Genomic DNA, 17,937 nt, shown 5'->3' on the forward strand with positions numbered 1-17,937 from the left:
GAACAAAGAGGCTGTTGGAACAGAGAGCCAACAATCACCAAGATTGGAGTACATGTATCAATAGAATTTGGTGATTGGTATAAATAATTTCGAAATAGCTTGGTTGACAGATTTACTGGGAGTGGAATGTCGAGTATGTTCAGAGACATGTTACTTGATCCCTGTCAAGTCAAACAAGCGTCTTGTGCCACTCCCACCTACGGAGGAGATAGCCTCTGCTGATAGCTCAGTCCTTCAGGACTCGCGCTTCGTATGCTTCACTGATCTGTCAGCCCGCTTGGAGTCAGTGAGTTAGTGAGTGAATGGAGTTTTATGCCAAAGCCAGACTTATTCCAACAATATCATAGCAGCCTATCAAATGCCCAAGGCCATTGTGCAAATAAACTAGTGGTTGATAGCATGAACACTGATCCTTGTCATATGAGTAAGATGGTGCGCCATTGAACAGTCTTTTATTTATATCGGTAAGTCAGCTTAATGTTGGAAGAAAGCCTGAAGTGATGCAAGTCTAACATGATTACTACTTTGGTACAAAACCAAGCTTAATCATAGGTTCCTGGCACACCAAGGGGTGCAACTCTGCACAGTGAATTGTTTTGCCTTTATGACTTGGCAACCCATCTCCTTACCCCTAAACAGGAAGTAAGGGGATGAAAAGGTACATCATAATAGAAGCATTCAAATCCACAAAATGTCTTACATCCCCAAAGGGGTAGTAATATTCAGTCATTCATAGATGCCATTCATCAAAACATTGCTTCAAGTGAGTAATTTCAAACAATGGGGCATTAGCAGCAACAAGTCAGTTTGATACATATTCAGAAAGGCATCAAGCTGTTTTGATTATTCACAATTGATTTAAATCTTTGACAGGCATTTAGAAGTTGGAATAACATGAATAACTTTCGTTGTTTGTCGTGATGTTTCAGAGCTACTTCTTGCTCCTTCATCATGGGAACATTCACCTGAAGGAGCAAACAGTAGTTCTGAAACGTCACGACAAAAAATAAAAGAAGTTGCTATCCATAAAAAGTGTCATGCATTCACAACTGATTTGAAAAAAATTCACCAAAGACTGTATCCACTTAAATCTAAAATCTTCCCAAATTGTCAAAGTCAAGTTCTTTCTCATACAATTTACAGATCAGTTTCCACATTACCAACTGTTTTGACCATTAGACAAGGATTACCTGAGAGCTGCCGGACCTGTGACATCTGTATGGAAGACGGAAGGCGCACAACAACTTGGAAATGCGTCCATAGTAATCTTACAGGCAGTAACTTCCCACTGTACAGGTAATCAATACCCTGAGAAGATTACTACACCAAGATGGTCTGGACCAGACACATCCCAGATGCAAAACATATCTCACGTCTGCTAGATGTGCTCCATCTGCTCAGAAACAGACACTGACTGGATTGGGAGGCCAATTGGTCTGTCAGACTCCTGTGATCGACAGTCATGAATGAACAGACAAAAAACATTGAATGAATGAACCAATCTTCTAGGGCTGGCTAAAAAGATCGATAATCAGAATTATCGTCAATGGGAAGAAAAATTAATGATTATCGACATGAAATTGTTGTCATCAATTTACATAAACTATTGTGATGAAATAAAGTATAGATTTACCAAAACAGACTTGTTATTGTAAATCATGTTAATTGTCGAAGACTGAAAGCAACTGTCCACAAAGTAATCCATGTGTAAATATGTCACTGCTCACTATGTCACTGTAAAATATGTTGATTTCTTTTGGGACTTTCTTGCATGTTTGATTAAAGTAACTTCTCCGATATTTATCGATAACTGATCGATATCTAGTTGGCTATTATCGATCTCTATGATCTATATTGGTAGCCAGCCCTACAATCTTCTACTGTCGACAGAAATAACTATCTGAATCCTTTAATTATGTTTGGCAACACAGGAACACGTGCACAAATACAATTTCCATGAGTGAGTGATTTTTCTGTAACAGTGAATATTCAAAGATTGCCACAGACGGATATAAAAATGTACAATTTGTCTCATTTTCAAGAAATGACAGCATACAGCAAGTACAGGTTAAATTCAACTTTGTTCAAAGTAAAATGACCCAGTGGGAAAAGCTATCCATCTTCGGTAAATGTCATCGTCAGTGAGTGAGTGTTTTCTTTGTTGTTTAAAGCCCCACTCAGCAATATTCCAGATATATGACAGCGATCTGTAAATAATCGAGTATGGACCAGACAATCCCATGATTGAGATCATGAGCATCGTTCCACACAAACAGAATACAACAACGTGCATCAACCAAGTCAGCAAGCCTGACCACCTAATCCCGTTAGTCGCCTCTTACGACAAGCATAGTTGCCTTTTACTGCAAGAATGGGTTGCTGAAGACCTTATTCTACCCTGGATCTTCACAGGTCGAAAAGTATTTCAGTTATAACCATCATGTTAACTTTAAAGCTTGCATGACCCCAAGCAAGGGTAAGGTGATCACAATGACAACTCTACCTACCACAGGCATCATGTAGGAGACATGACATAACGGTATACGCATGTTTATACACCGGGGAAACCATTAAGTTACTTAATGAACCATGGAAGGTAGAGCCAATTATTGGTCACCTACCAGCAACAGTGTGCCAGTGTTATCTCCACAGCCATCAGCTTACACCGAGCCTGACCTTGTCACCACCTATAGCCATTACTGGCGAAACCATCACAGCAATCAGCTGTGAATATACACATTACGGTTGTCTCCTGTGTGAGGTGAGGTGAAATGAGGTTTAACATCACATCCAAGATTATTGCACTTATAAAGGGACGTGCATGCATGTGTGTGTGTGGCTGCTTGTACTAGTCTGGACTAATGTGATTTTATAGTTATTAGCCCACTGAGACACCATGCCAAAATTTAACATGAATACCCCACTCAGACACAGTTAACTAACTCCGAGCCAACCAGTCCTTGTTTTGCTGTACAGACCCGCCTATCTATTTCAATGAAAAGAAGCATTATCAGAATTAATGTAAGCAATATCATGTTTACAGCTGCCAAGTGCAAGGGAATAGTTTCAGATGCGATATGAATGCAGTAACTATCGCTGTAACAGCGACAGCCACACAGCTGCTATTGGAACTGACAGCATCGGCAATTGAACACATTTGGTCATATCCGTTAAATTCCGCAACAACACTTACTATCGCCACAGCATGCAAAACATAATGCGCATTGAACATAAATCATAATTCCCCTTCGAAACAGATTATTCATTTTCAGCAAAAACATATTTTGTATGCATTATCAATGTATTTTGATGGGAGTCGAATAGAAAGCTAATCATAGAGTTAGATAAATTACTTCTTGTTACTTCTTGTTTTTAGGCTTGTGACCGTTGTTATGATTATTATTACAGTTAAATACCTAAATCTTGTGCGTCTACATGTCGGTTTGCATGGTGCCACTGTCTCTGAGCTAGATCTGTTTTTGGCATGTCCGGTCTAGGAGCAGTGGTTATTATTTACTATGTCAATCTTGTGGCGTTGCATCGGCTCACGTGGCACTGGCTCCTCAGCTTTCAGCAATACAACACAAACTGTATAGTCTTGAATTCATCTGCCGTTAGTTGCACCCACCCTGTAGTCCTTAATTACTGGTTATTCAAGGTTACATTTGTGAGTGAGTGAGTTGGGTTTAACGCCGCTTTTAACAGTATTCCAGTTATATCGCGGCGTGTGAGTTTAATGTGGGAGGAAAGCCCGAAGTGATGCAGGTCTCAGAAGTTTACCACTTCGGTGAAACCCACGAGCATGGGTATGGTGCTGACAAACCTAGAAACATAATCCGGGCGAACTGGGATTCGAACCCACAATTATAGGTTTCTGGCGTGCCCAAGGTACGCAACTCTGCACAGCGAATCGCGGCGCCTTAGACGACTAGGCCACCCGTGTCCCCGGTTACATTTGTCAATTTGGCGGAACTTTACTGGAGCATTAAGTTTGTATATAATGATGTCTTCATGAACAAAACATGGCGGAAGAGCGGGGTGCTGGTGGACTGCATTACAAGTTACATTTGGCATCCTGGGATACATCCCAAATTATAAATTATGGGATACTGTTGCCTGTTTTACCACAGGAACCAATGTATCCATTCTGCTTTACAGCAGTAGGCTTAATGTCCGCTTTACAGCGGATGGTCAGCTTGGCAACAATAGTTGCCCTTGCTCAATATTTGGCAATGGTACTTGCCTGGTGGCACAAGCTGCATAGCAACACTGGTAAGCCACATGGGTTGCTTGGCAACGGTTGTTGCAGAGCAGCAGTTGCTGCATTGGGTTCGCTTAACAGGAAGCTCATTTTTTGGCAGTCCAGATCCGCGACCATTTCTTCCAAATAACATCTCGTCTAAATTTCAACTTCCACTATCATGCCGGATAGCAGAGCCCAACCTAATGGGGTCATGTCCTTATATAATTAGCTTGTAATAAATTACATGTATCAAAATCAACCAATTTCAAGGAAACTGTCCTCCCTTCATTCACTTCAAAGATATGTTATATGATTACATCATCACATATACTTCCTTCTAAAAAAATAGTATTTATCCCTCAGATGTTTTGATGTAGTTATATATAATATTTACTGCCCATATACATGTTAAATAAATAAAGTGACGTCTCCAGTCTCATTTAACAAAATGCTCTATCGTAATGATTGATGGACCAGTCCATTGTATGATAGGTCTAGACAAGGGGCAATGGGGCCATTGCCATTTTGAAATTGGAGGGGTTACAGGAGTGAAACTCCTCAGTCAAATGCTGCCCAGGTATATCAATTGGTAACTGTATGATTTCAAGATTTCTCCACACCACTGGCGACACAATTATTGAGTGGAGGTTACGTTTAAGATTATTAAGCTGAAAGTGGTTGTCATGACAACCTCAGAGGAGAGAATTTGATAGTGGTTGTCATACATCACATGTGAGAACCCAACAGTGGTTGTCATGACAACCTAACAACGCTGCAATCTTGTTTGATGTTTGAACTCAGCAAAATGACAGTGGCCTGTAAATGTTCGAGTCTAGACCAGACAAACCAGTGATAGATATAATGAACAACATTCCGCACAGTGAGGATACAATGCCACACAATATACAAAGTCACTAAGAAAGACCAACTGATCCAACTAGTGGCATCTTACAATAGCATAGGTTGTAGGGGACGTGGTATTTAACCTGGAACATTGATGGGGACACAGTGGTGAAGACATGGCCCAGGTTGTCATGGCAACCAAGGGGCACCAGTAGTCAGATATACATGTTACATGTGATACAGCCAGTTGATATACATGTTATTGGAACAGTTTTAATGTCAGACAAATATTACATAAAAAAACATTATATATAAATATTATCCAAACACTCTCTGCTTTATAAATGATACATTTTCTGAACTCAGATAATAGATTTGACTCAAAATGTCTTGCGAGTCACAACACTGAGAAAGACAAGCTCCCACACAAAAGCCCCATCCACAAGGCAACAGAAACACACAATGCTAGGTTTCACTCTTTGTTCAGGATTAACGGCAACGACACCCAATGTCATCTGAATCTGGCATATCTTACACTTATTGACACTACTGAACATTTACAAGACACTAAACATAAAAATACAACCCATAGTGTGACAAAAAACTAACATTTGAGACCAAAACAAACTCCATTTGCATACAATAACACAACTCTTGTCCTTCATCTGGATGGGTCAACATTGTAATCTGTGCCTTATATTCCAGACGCTAACCAGTAACATTGATATGAATCATATATCATGTTTCATTGGCTATAAGCAGGTATATTCCCCCAAGCCCAGAAATCACCTTGAAAAGCCTGCTTTCTCTGCGATTTGGTCGGTCCACGATGACCTAGATTGATGAGTTCAGGCCAAGCCCAAGCAGACACCACTAACATGCCATAAAAGGAAGAAATCAGCTGTCAGAGTGAGAAACAATAACATTTTACACAACTTAATCTAATGACCAATCTGTAAATGTTACCTTTTGTTCGAAATTGTCCTATCCATGGACTGAAAGTTGGCGTCTGCTCGGAGCTTCCAGCGTGTACAGGGCCGGCCAAACGAAGCGTGTCACTACTGAGTGGGTGTCAGCCCCACAAGGGAAAGGCCATGAATGGAATGAGAGAGAGAGGGAGGGAGCGCAGCATGGATCACGGTGGTAGGACAGCAAACAGTGTGTAGTGGACACACCCACACAATGGCCCCCCTCCCACTCACTGACCACCGGCCCTGAATGTATCCCTCTGTTGACATGTGGGATTCATCTCCACAGAGTTATTGAAACATTGGGAGCCATTTCTTGCCAGGTTTGTCTTGGGGAGGTATATGCAGGCACATGGACAAACAAAAGTTGTGTTTGCGTAGTCTCAGGGCCTCTGATAAGCGGACACGCAGTGACCACTGCTGGATCAGCCCAACTGACCAAGGCATTGTACTAATTACTCTCAGTAGGAAAGACATGACTGAGCGAAGGTAATTAACGCGGAATTTCTGCAACAGAATCATTAATTATTCTTCGACGTAAACAGAACATATAACCAAAATATAAGAATAAATTATATAATTTATTTGTTGCTAAAAGAACGTAAATATAGAACAGATACATCTTTGAATACAGTTTGATGCCATCCATGCCAATATAGCTGTGACTAGAGTTGGTGTTGTTATCGATGGCTCAGCAGTTATCTTGCACATTCTGCACTGTGTGCTTATTACTGTATCACCCGGATAACAATACAGCTAGTGTTATCTCGCAGGTGTAACAGCTTCATGCTTATATAACACTATGCTGTTATCACTGTATCATTTCCACACTGAGTGAGTGAGTGAGTGTATTTTTGTTGTTTAATGCCTCACTCAGCAATATGACGGTGGTCTAAGCAAGTGAGTGAGTGAGTGTTGTTTAATGCCACACTCAGCAAATATGCCAGCTACATAACGGCATGGTCTGTAAATAAGCAATTGAGTGAGTGAGTGAGTGAGTGAGTGAGTGAGTGAGTGAGTGAGTGAGTGAGTGAGTGAGTAAGTTAAACATGGGGTTCTAGGGACCCCACTCTTCCATGACCACCAAGGACACTACACCTTTAACAGATTCAATCCACTGATGGGTTTCACAACTTTGATCTTGATCAACCTCACATAGCTTGAAGCTTGGAATTGGGAAGTGGGATTGTGAGTATCCGAAAGGAAATAGCTACATCTACTGATACAAAACACCACCTCCAGCAACAGTCAACAAAACAGCCTCTCAGAAAGGTCATCGGTCATAAAGGGTTAATTCCGTTCTGATTCCAACTTACATTCTGCAATTTTCAAGATATTTATTTCAATTTCCAAAAGAATGAAACAAGATACCTTCAGGGAACATCCATTCATTTTTACTATTAACACCAAAATATTGATATTTGTTCATTTTCCACAAAATAAACTATTCATTTTGGCATTAATGCCAACAAGCTATTCATTTTTGGCATATTTCTGAACAAACTATTCATATAAAACATCTTCCCCCCCTCCATAAAAATCAAACGGATGCTCCCTTCACAAACATTATCCCCTTAAATGAAGCTTAATTACAGGTGTGCCTTGACCCCAGGACAAAGACCTGTGTTGACCATGGGCTGCTACAGGATGACCGGTGTGTCCGCTTCCCTAACACTTATAATGAGTTGTAATCTGATAGTACTGCTCTGGTCAAGGGCACCTGGGGCACCTGACTGGTCATTCTCAGGCCATGTCAATCTAGGGGTCACTTCATTCACAATCCATATGGCCAACTGAAGTGAGCGTTTCAACCAGCAACACAATGGCTGTGCAGTCGATACTATGGTCATGGAGTGGTCACCTGGTAATACATGGAGACATTGTGCATCTCATCAGCACTTCTAGCTGGAGTGAGTGAGTGAGTGAGTGAGTGAGTGAGTGAGTGAGTGAGTGAGTGAGTGAGTGAGTGAGTGCCTCTTCAACATTTTTTCTTTTATATTACAACGTGTCAGCAGTGTGTCTGGAAAGACAGAAGTAATAGAGTGGAGGTTTTACTTTAGTATCAAAACCCATGAGCATGTGTATGATGCCGCGATTTGCTGTGCAGAATTGCATCCCTTCGGCACGCCAGAACCCTATGATTGTGGGTCCGAATCCTGGTTCGCCCGATTATGTTTCTAGGTTTGTCAGCGTAACTCACTCACTCACTCAATCATCATCATCATCATTATCATCATCATCATCATCATCAATATCATCATCAATATCATCATCATCAATATCATCATCATCATCAATATTATCATTATCAATATCATCATCATCAATATTATCATCCATATCATCATCATCAATATCATCATTATCAATATCATCATTATCAATATCATCATCATCAATATTATCATCCATATCATCATTATCAATATCATCATCAGTATCATCATCAGTACAATCATCATCATCAATATCATTTATATCAATATCATCATCCATATCATTATCAATATCATCATCAATATCATCCATATCAATAACATCATCCATATCATTTTCAATATCATCATCAATATCATCATCCATATCATTATTATCAATATCATCATCCATATCATCATTAATATCATCATCAGTTTCATCATCATCATCAATATCATCAATATCAATATCATCAATATCAATATCATCATCCATATCATTATCAATATCATCATCCATATCATTATCAATATCATCCATATCATTATCAATATCATCATCCATATCATTATCAATATCATCCATATCATTATCAATATCATCATCAATATCATCCATATCATCATCATCAATATCATCATCATTAATATCATCATCAGTTTCATCATCATCAATATCATCATCCATATCATCATTATCAATATTATCATCCATATCATTATCATCCATATCATCATCATCAATATCATCATCATCAATATCATCATCAGTATCATAATCAGTATCATAATCAGTATCATCATCCATATCATCATTATCAATATCATCATCCATATCATCATCATCAATATCATCATCAGTATCATAATCAGTATCATCATCCATATCATCATTATCAATATCATCATCAATATCATCATCATCAATATCATCATCATCAATATCATCATCAGTATCATAATCAGTATCATAATCAGTATCATCATCCATATCATCATCAATATCATCATCCATATCATCATCAATATCATCATCCATATCATCATCAATATCATCATCCATATCATCCATATCATCATCATCCATATCATCATCATCAATATCATCATTAATATCATCATCATTAATATCATCATCATTAATATCATCATCAGTTTCATCATCATCAATATCATCATCCATATCATCATCCATATCATCCATATCATCATCATCCATATCATCATTATCAATATCATCATTGGTATCATCATCATCAATATCATCATTAATATCATCATCATTAATATCATCATCATTAATATCATCATCAGTTTCATCATCATCAATATCATCATCCATATCATCATTATCAATATCATCATTGGTATCATCATCATCAATATCATCATTAATATCATCATCATTAATATCATCATCATTAATATCATCATCAGTTTCATCATCATCAATATCATCATCCATATCATCATTATCAATATTATCATCCATATCATTATCATCCATATCATCATCAATATCATCATCCATATCATCATTATCAATATTATCATCCATATCATCATCATCATCAATATCATCATCCACATCATTTTCAATATCATCATCATCATCAATATCATCATTATCAATATTATCAATATTATCAATATTATCATCCATATCATCATCATCCATATCATCATCATCATCATCATCATCATCATCATCATCAATATCATCATCATCATAGCACCACTACATTGATGAAGTGCCAAGGTGTCCCATGTCTGGTATATGTTCCTGATGATTCATAACATGGAGTCATCAGTCACAGCTTGTTAATTACTGCATAGACCACGTCTCAGTGGAGATGTCAATGTGAATTATGTTTCTCAAGGGCTCAGACATAAAAGTATTCAAAGCTGTCAATTCTGTGCATGCATGAACATATTAATCATTTGAGTGTGTACTTTTGTATGTGGAGTTAAACATACATCATACCAGTGTTGCTCCAAAAAACTGTAATCTTAGAAGATTAATTATGTCTAATCTGTAAAGGATTATGCATGTTTGAATTCTTAGTTTTCTTTCATCACTCATTAAAATCTCATTTTTACTCCGCCGATACCTCTGTGCAGTAGGATCTGAGAACACCTCCACGGAAGGTTTTGTCAGACTGAGAGAGCTCTGACTGCCCAATCTACTGAAGTGAAGGATGAGTTCTTGAGCAATCAGATGTCAGCTTTCTAAAATTAGTCGGTTTCATTTTTATACCGCCTCAATACAGAAATTTTGATTTAAGCAAAAGAAATCTGACTCATAAAAATGTCTCATCTTTTCTAAATATACATTAGTTTACTATAAATGTGTTGAACTTGTAGCTGTGTGGATGGTCGATGGTACTGTGCAAGTAGATGTACCCATAAGGAATAATCTGTAGTTTATGCTCAGTAGAAAGACTAAGGAAATTCCAAATTGTTTTTATGGAAACACAAGAAATAAAAAAGACTAAAAATTTAAAGATATGAAAAGATAATATCAGAGCATTTGGTCATTGCAGATGTATAGTTTTATGTAATAATATTCATTGGTTTTTTAGAATTATGGCTCAGAAACGAAGCCAAGAGTTGTTTGAGACCAAGTCATACTTGTTCCCATGGAAACGTAACAAAACAAGATTTCGAAAAAAAATCAAAATAGCAAAAGGCACCAGTTAAGCAGATTCACAATGCACATGCCAAGTTTCATTAAAGATACATTGAACGGTGTTGAGTTATGGCTTGGAATAAGATGGGAATGCCGACACTAACGAGAACTGAGCCATAAACAATATGTCTCGCATTGAATACAAAATCATTCTCAATGCATACAAATGATTCAACAACATTGCCCCAAAATATCTCACTGAACTCTTGCCACTCTACTCTCCACAGAGAACTCTCCGATCTCAACAACAGAAACTACTTTCTATTCCAAAAAAAAGAACATCCACGTATGGCAAAAGCACCTTCTCCTATTCTGCAACGATTCTATCGAACTCTCTTCCAGATAATGTGAAATTATCTCCTTCAATCCCTGCTCTCAAAGCCCACCACCAGACAGTTTTAACAAACACATCAATGCTAAGCGCACTGAACAAACAGTTTTGTGCCCTTTATGCGCTACAGCATTATTATCATGTCTTCCCTCCCTTTGTCGGGATGGGGGGGACACAAATATGCCCCCAGCTTAATTCTCATAGCATTCGGAAATCCTCAATCATGTTCGTTTTCAAGATACGGAAATCAGATATGCTTGTCAGAATGTGTCACTCACTCACGCTTAGAATTTAGAAGCCTGAACTCTGATTGGCTGATAGAAAGTTCACCTGATACGACCTCCTATGGAGGTGTTCGTAGATAACGTTTCCATGGTCCAGTAGATAGAGCACCTACCCAGAGAACAGAAGGTTAGTGGTTCAATCCCTGGCTGCATCATACCAGAAGATGGTACTTGTTGTTACCCTGCCTGGTGCTCGGCATTAAGGGGCTCAAACAAGGACTGGTCCGTACACTGTGTCTGAATGGGGTATCCATGTTAAACTGTGGCATGGTATCTCATTGCGCTCGCATAATACAACCTGAATGAGTCAAGACTAGTGCACACACACACACACACACACATGCAGATCTGATTTTAATGAGACTGTTCTTGGACAGGCAAGACAAACCTAACTTCTTGTGTAACACAGAGACTCGGTCAAACTTGTCATAATGCCATGGGCAGGAGACAAAATAAAGCAGATGTAAAGTGACGATGAGAGTGAAACTAAATGTTTAGAGAAATATGCTTTGAAAAGTATTTTTGCAATCAAACAAATTTTGTAATTATTCAAAATATTTCAGTTTGCAAGATTTAGGGTAGCCTGTGGAGCATGAGTGAGTGAGTGAGTATGGTTTTACGCCGCTTTAAGCAATATTCCAGCAATATCATGGCGGGGGACACCAGAAATGGGCTTCACACACTGTACCCATGTCGGGAATCGAACCCGGATCTTCGGCGTGACGAGCGAACGCTTTAACCACTAGGCTACCTGACCGCCCCTGTACAGCATGAAACACAATTAGTCTGGCCTTAATGGACATTTTAAACACACCTTTGTTGTTTGTTGTTTAACACTGCATTTGGCAATATTCCAGTTATACAACGGCGGTCTGTAAAATATCAAATCTGGACCAGACAAACCAGTGAATGATATCAACGATGATCCAAGACACCAGGGAATGCTGACACATTATCCACCAAGTCACAGATCCCGACCACCAGATCGGTCATTGACATACAACCAGCATACGGCTTGTTGGGGACAAATTCTAACCCGGAATACCCCAAATGTGAATAAATAGGCACTAAATTATTTTTTAAATATATCAATGCAATCAATCTTGCTTTTAAATCATAGTGGTAGTATGTTGCTGCAAACAGCCAAATAAAAAAGTTGTTTTTGTAAACAAATGCTTTCAGTCATATAGGCCAGGCATTTTATACTTTTCGGATTACGGACTCGCCGACTCTAATTTTTTCGAGAAAATGTAAAAAAAATATCAAATCAGATTTTTTTTCCCCTGCCAATAGACACGTAGTCAGTTATTTTATTTGTTATCATCACTTTTTAATAAAAAACATATGAATTTACCGTTACATAATCGATCTCTGTTGTTCTCGAAGCTGAACACGTATAATTGTCCGTGTTGAAAGTAGTAGAATTTTAATTGTTACAAGGGGCTTTATCGTCACAAATGGCGGTCTTTTGAGCACAGAATATGTTCATAAAGTATGCCAGAGGCATTCTGCATTAAAAAAAAATGCATTCTTTTATCCCTCTTCCCTGGACTTTGGGCTGAAAAATCTGTAATCCTAAAAATAAAAAAAGCCTGGCCATATAAAGATCGATTTATCGTCAAAATGTCGTAATATATTCACTGCAAACAAAGTGAACAGGTAAGTAAAGATTCCTAATTTACAAAGAGCAGCCTGATCGTTTTTATTCTTGATAAGGTAATCTCTTCTTTCAAAAGTAACTGGTCCATCTTCAAAGACAATTTTTTAAGCCTTAAGATATATCCCCGGGACAATTTTTCAGTCTATCATTGTCTGTTCTTTAAATGTAAATACAGCATATTTCTTCTCAGATGCCTATCGCCTGTAGAGCCACATACCAGGGCTCCGAGACACTGACAAACTGGTCTAACTAGTCTATCTGTGCCCACAGTCTCCTGTCTCAAGATGATCACATGCAATGATAGGCCTGCAGGCTCATTATTTTCCACTCAATTAGACCCACGCTGACTTCAAACGCCTGAATAAAACCAAACCCTGGTGCCTAAGCCTTTCAGCAAACGTATATAAACCAAGCAGGGACGATATTCAGAAAAAGATTTGCTTGGCAGCATAAGAAGGACTGGGTATTCACAGAGCGTTATCTGGAACAGATTAAAGTTATATTGGAGGTAGTTTGCCAAGTTTGTGTTGACAGGTTCTCGTAATGAAGGGACCTTATAGGATAAAGCTCACATTATTTCGGAGGTGGACATAAAGTAGAAGACAGCTTGGATGTAATCGAACAATGCGTCCAATCACAGTGCCACTTGATACCATTATCAGCATCGGTGCCAGGCAGTAAACTATTTTATGACAGACGGTGTATTCAATCTGCCAGAGTTGGTCCTCTTCTTATTCAATATTGTCCACTTCAAATGGGCAATCCATTCCTTTCTCATCCAGATGAAATTCATCACGCTAGCTGCTTGGTTTAGAAAGACAGCAAAAACGTTAGTGATTTCAGAATGTAGTTTCAATATTGTCATGATGGTGTGTCACGTCAAAATCAAATCATCGAAAACTGAACATTGCCCAATGAAGCGTGCTCTAAATTGAACTATTTCAACTCTATCACAGCTGCTTGCAGTCGTGTCTTGAGCTGACTCAGCAATGCCTAATAATATACTGAACACAAAAAGTTGGTATCAGGACTATTTGGGGGGATATTTATTTGTAGTAAAGACTGAGCACACAATTTATTAAAAGTATCCCTCAAAATATACCTGACCCATAACGGTTTTTTTCAGTATATGTTCACAGTCCATGTTGCCAGGACAGGCACTACATACAGCCAGTTCCTGATATGTTTGTCTGTTTGTTTTGTCTGATTGTTTCTGGTTTAATGCCGCACTCAACAACATTCAAGCTATATGAGGGCGGTCTGCAAATAATCAAGTATGGACCAGACAATCCAGTGATTGACATCATGAGCATCGATCAAGTCAGCGAGTCTGACCACCCGATCCCGTTAGTCGCCTCTCACGACAAACATTGTCTCTTCTTAAGACAAGCATGGGTTGCTGAAGACCTATTCTCCCCCGGACCTTCACCGGTGTGACAATATGTTCACGGTCCATGGTTCTCACCTGCCTCCTCCCCTTGGGTATTGGGAACTTACTCCACACTAAAACCCTATGACATCTCAATAACATGAAGCTTACATTCAATTTTATGACAAGTACTTTTATGACTTAATGATACCAGATGATGTTTAATATTACACAGGCCACACTATGGGCTGTAAGCGAACACATCGAATACTTTCATTTCTTTTTGACGATTACCCACAATAAATGATAGACCAATTAGACTGTGCTTCCTGTCATTTGTAGACAATTTAGGAGAGGGACATGAGAATCTGAGGCACAGCTGACATTTTAACATGAGTGTCAGATTACAAGTGGCAGGAGCTTGCAGCCATTACTGCTGTTTTAACCCTGGCATTTCCAAATATATCTACCTTACAACAATCATACTTTGTTGCACCAGTTTCATGTTTGATTCTCCCGACAGCATGAACTTCAAGAGCAGTGTGTGGGTGAACAATTTTCATCCAGGAGAGTTATATACTACTCAAAATAACTGAAAGAAACCCAACTTTGTTCAACAAAGTACAGTAAACTACGTTTATAACAAACACGCCAATAACAAACTGACAGATATAACGAACATATTTTTGGGTCCCGACCATTTGCGGTTTATTTATGTATATGTGCTTATAACGAACTACATTTATATCGAACTAAAATCAGTGGACCCTTTGAGTTTGTTATAACCATAGTTTACTGTAGTTTATTTGTAATGCAATGAAAAAAATATATATGCCAGTTTCTCCAAGAGTGAGTGAGTTGGGTTTAACATGCTTCGAACAGTATTCCAAATATATCACGGCATGTCAGCTTGATGTTGGAGCAAAGCCAAAAGTGATGTGTTCGACATGTTCGACATCTAAGATGTTTACCACTTTGGTGAAATACCTGTGGTAAACCGGTATTCGAACCCACAATTATAGGTTCCTGGCATGCCCAAGGGTGCAACTCTGCAAAGTGGACTGAGGCCTAACTGGGCCACCTGTGCCCAGCATTTTATCCAAGAACATACAACTGCCAAAGTAGTTTCTTATGAAAATGAAATTATCTTATCCTTAAAATGACAAAGAGCAACATATAGAAAAGTCACTCTGAGACTCACAGATTACCTATTATCTGTTCCTCTTGAAATAATATTCTAAGTTCCTCGTGTGAAGATCCAGGGTAGAATAGGTCTTCAGCAACCCATGCTTGCCGTAAAAAGCGACTAGGCTTGTCGTAGAAGGCGACTAACTGGATTGTGTGGTCAGACTCGCTAACTTGGTTGATGCATGTCATCGATCCCAATCACTGGATTGTTTTTTTTTTGTTTAACGCCGCACTCAGCAATATTCCAGCTGTATGACAGCGATCTGTAAAATAATTGAGTATGGACCAGACAATCCAGTGATTGACATGAGCATGGATCCACGCAATTGAGATCGATGACATGCATCAACCAAGTCAGCGAGCTTGACCACCTGATCCCGTTAGTCACCTTTTACAATCACTGGATTGTCTGGTCCAGACTCGATTATTTACAGGCCAACATGATAGAGCTGGAATATTGCCGAGTGTGGCGTAAAACAACAAACCAACCAACCTCAGGGATTACACCACTCATTCCCTCAGGACAGATACCCATACCCTCAGGGTAATCCCCATAGCTCGCTGGTATTTGTATTTACATTCTTAACAGACAATATGACAATCATGGCGTTGTTACACATGAAATCATATAATCAAACTGCAACCATTCCACAACAATGTAATACTCTGTTACTCTGCATAATTGAGGCTTTGTCAATAAATCTCATAGTTCTGTCAGGGAAACCCTTTCCTCATGGTCATATATGCAATACCACATCTAACGTTGGAACGAAATGTCCAGAGGAACTGTCGAGGAACCAAAGCTAAGTCTGTTGTTTCTGTGACAGACTTCCCCTTGTATAGGGTGTTCAGTAAAGTGTAATGTGCTGGCCATTTGTCAGGAGGGTGTGTCGCAACCTTGACTTCCTGTGCTCTTCCTGCCCAGTTCCCCCAAACCTGGTTCCACTCTATCCGTCCAATGTCAACTCAGCTTCAAATATCATGCTTTTGTTTAACGTTTATATTTATACGATAATGGTCGACCTTTATTTCACTTAAAACCAAACACATGTGGTTGCACAAAACAAGAGGAGATAATATTACCAAATACTAACTTTTGTTGTGAAGAAACATGTATCACGTTTAGATCGTCAAATGTTAAAACATATGGACAAAACTGCTGATGAGTGCATTCAAGCCACAGTCAGAAGTATCACAACAATAAACTGAATCTTGGCCAGACAAACCAGTCACTCTATGTGAGTGAGCGAGTGAGTGAGTGTCTGAATGCCCTTTCAACATTTTTTCATATATATTACAACGTGTCAACAGTGTGTTTAAAAAAGACAGAAGCAATGGAGGTCGAAGATGAACATTACTTTTGTATTAAAACCCCTGAGCATGTGTATGATGCTGATAAACCAAGAATCACAATCAGGGCAATTCCTGGATTCTGACCCATGATCACAGGATTCTGTCATGCCAAAGGGAAGTAACTCTGTAATGAATTGTCACGTAAGAAGACTGGGCCATCCATAAAGCAACCTTGGGGTACCAGGGAGTCCGGTCCCCACCTTTGAAAACCAAATGTAGTGTTGTAGGCAGTAAACTGACAGACAAGATTTTGATATTTTGGACCCCTCCCTTTGAAAAAGGCTGAATCTGTACCTTTGTGACCCAGAATCCCCCACTATAGTACTCAACAACAGTACACACACAATATACAAATATATTCCACACACAGCAAGGGAATCTGTAACAGTAACCTAAACATGTTAGTGAATACACCAGTAGGCAATCTCAAACCAATCCAACACTTTCTTGGAAAATGTCTCAATACAGATCCCAATGTGTTAGTACAGTTATGTTAATATTATTTCCACTGTGTTGGGGCCAAGCTGAGCTCCAACAAAAGACCAGCACCATAACCACGCCAAGCTTGTCCTGCTGAATACCTGCGCTACTCATGCAGAAAGCTGACTGGAACCTCCCTGTCTGTTACACAGGGGACTTGCCGGTGTGTGCTCATGTCATCCACATAAACATGTCACGTCTGTGCTAGCTATTTCCAAATTAAACATCTTTTTCCACAAGATTAAACTTGAACACAAAGTTTACACAACTATGAAAGCCTACAATTATTTAAAAAACTTGATACCCTGCACATTTCTTCGTGCAATGCCAA

General features: G+C 39.0%; 1 protein-coding gene across 9 annotated transcripts in view; it reads right to left on the reverse strand.

Moving 5' to 3' along the window:
* The window catches only part of LOC124146271 (serine-rich adhesin for platelets-like), a 99,813-nt gene that overhangs the window by 65,607 nt on the left and 16,269 nt on the right, over positions 1-17,937 (reverse strand). Inside the window, exon 1 of one of the 9 annotated variants that reach the window (XM_046516486.2) lies at positions 6,053-6,185. The exons of the other annotated variants lie outside the window; for them this stretch is intronic. The gene's annotated coding sequence lies outside the window, so the exon portion shown is untranslated. Of the gene's footprint in view, positions 1-6,052; positions 6,186-17,937 lie in introns of those variants that run through there. 9 annotated transcript variants of the gene reach the window in all.

The sequence above is a fragment of the Haliotis rufescens genome, unplaced genomic scaffold (assembly GCF_023055435.1).
Source record: "Haliotis rufescens isolate VD_foot unplaced genomic scaffold, xgHalRufe1.0.p SCAF_2, whole genome shotgun sequence".
In the NCBI taxonomy this organism is placed as follows: Eukaryota; Metazoa; Mollusca; class Gastropoda; order Lepetellida; family Haliotidae; genus Haliotis; species Haliotis rufescens.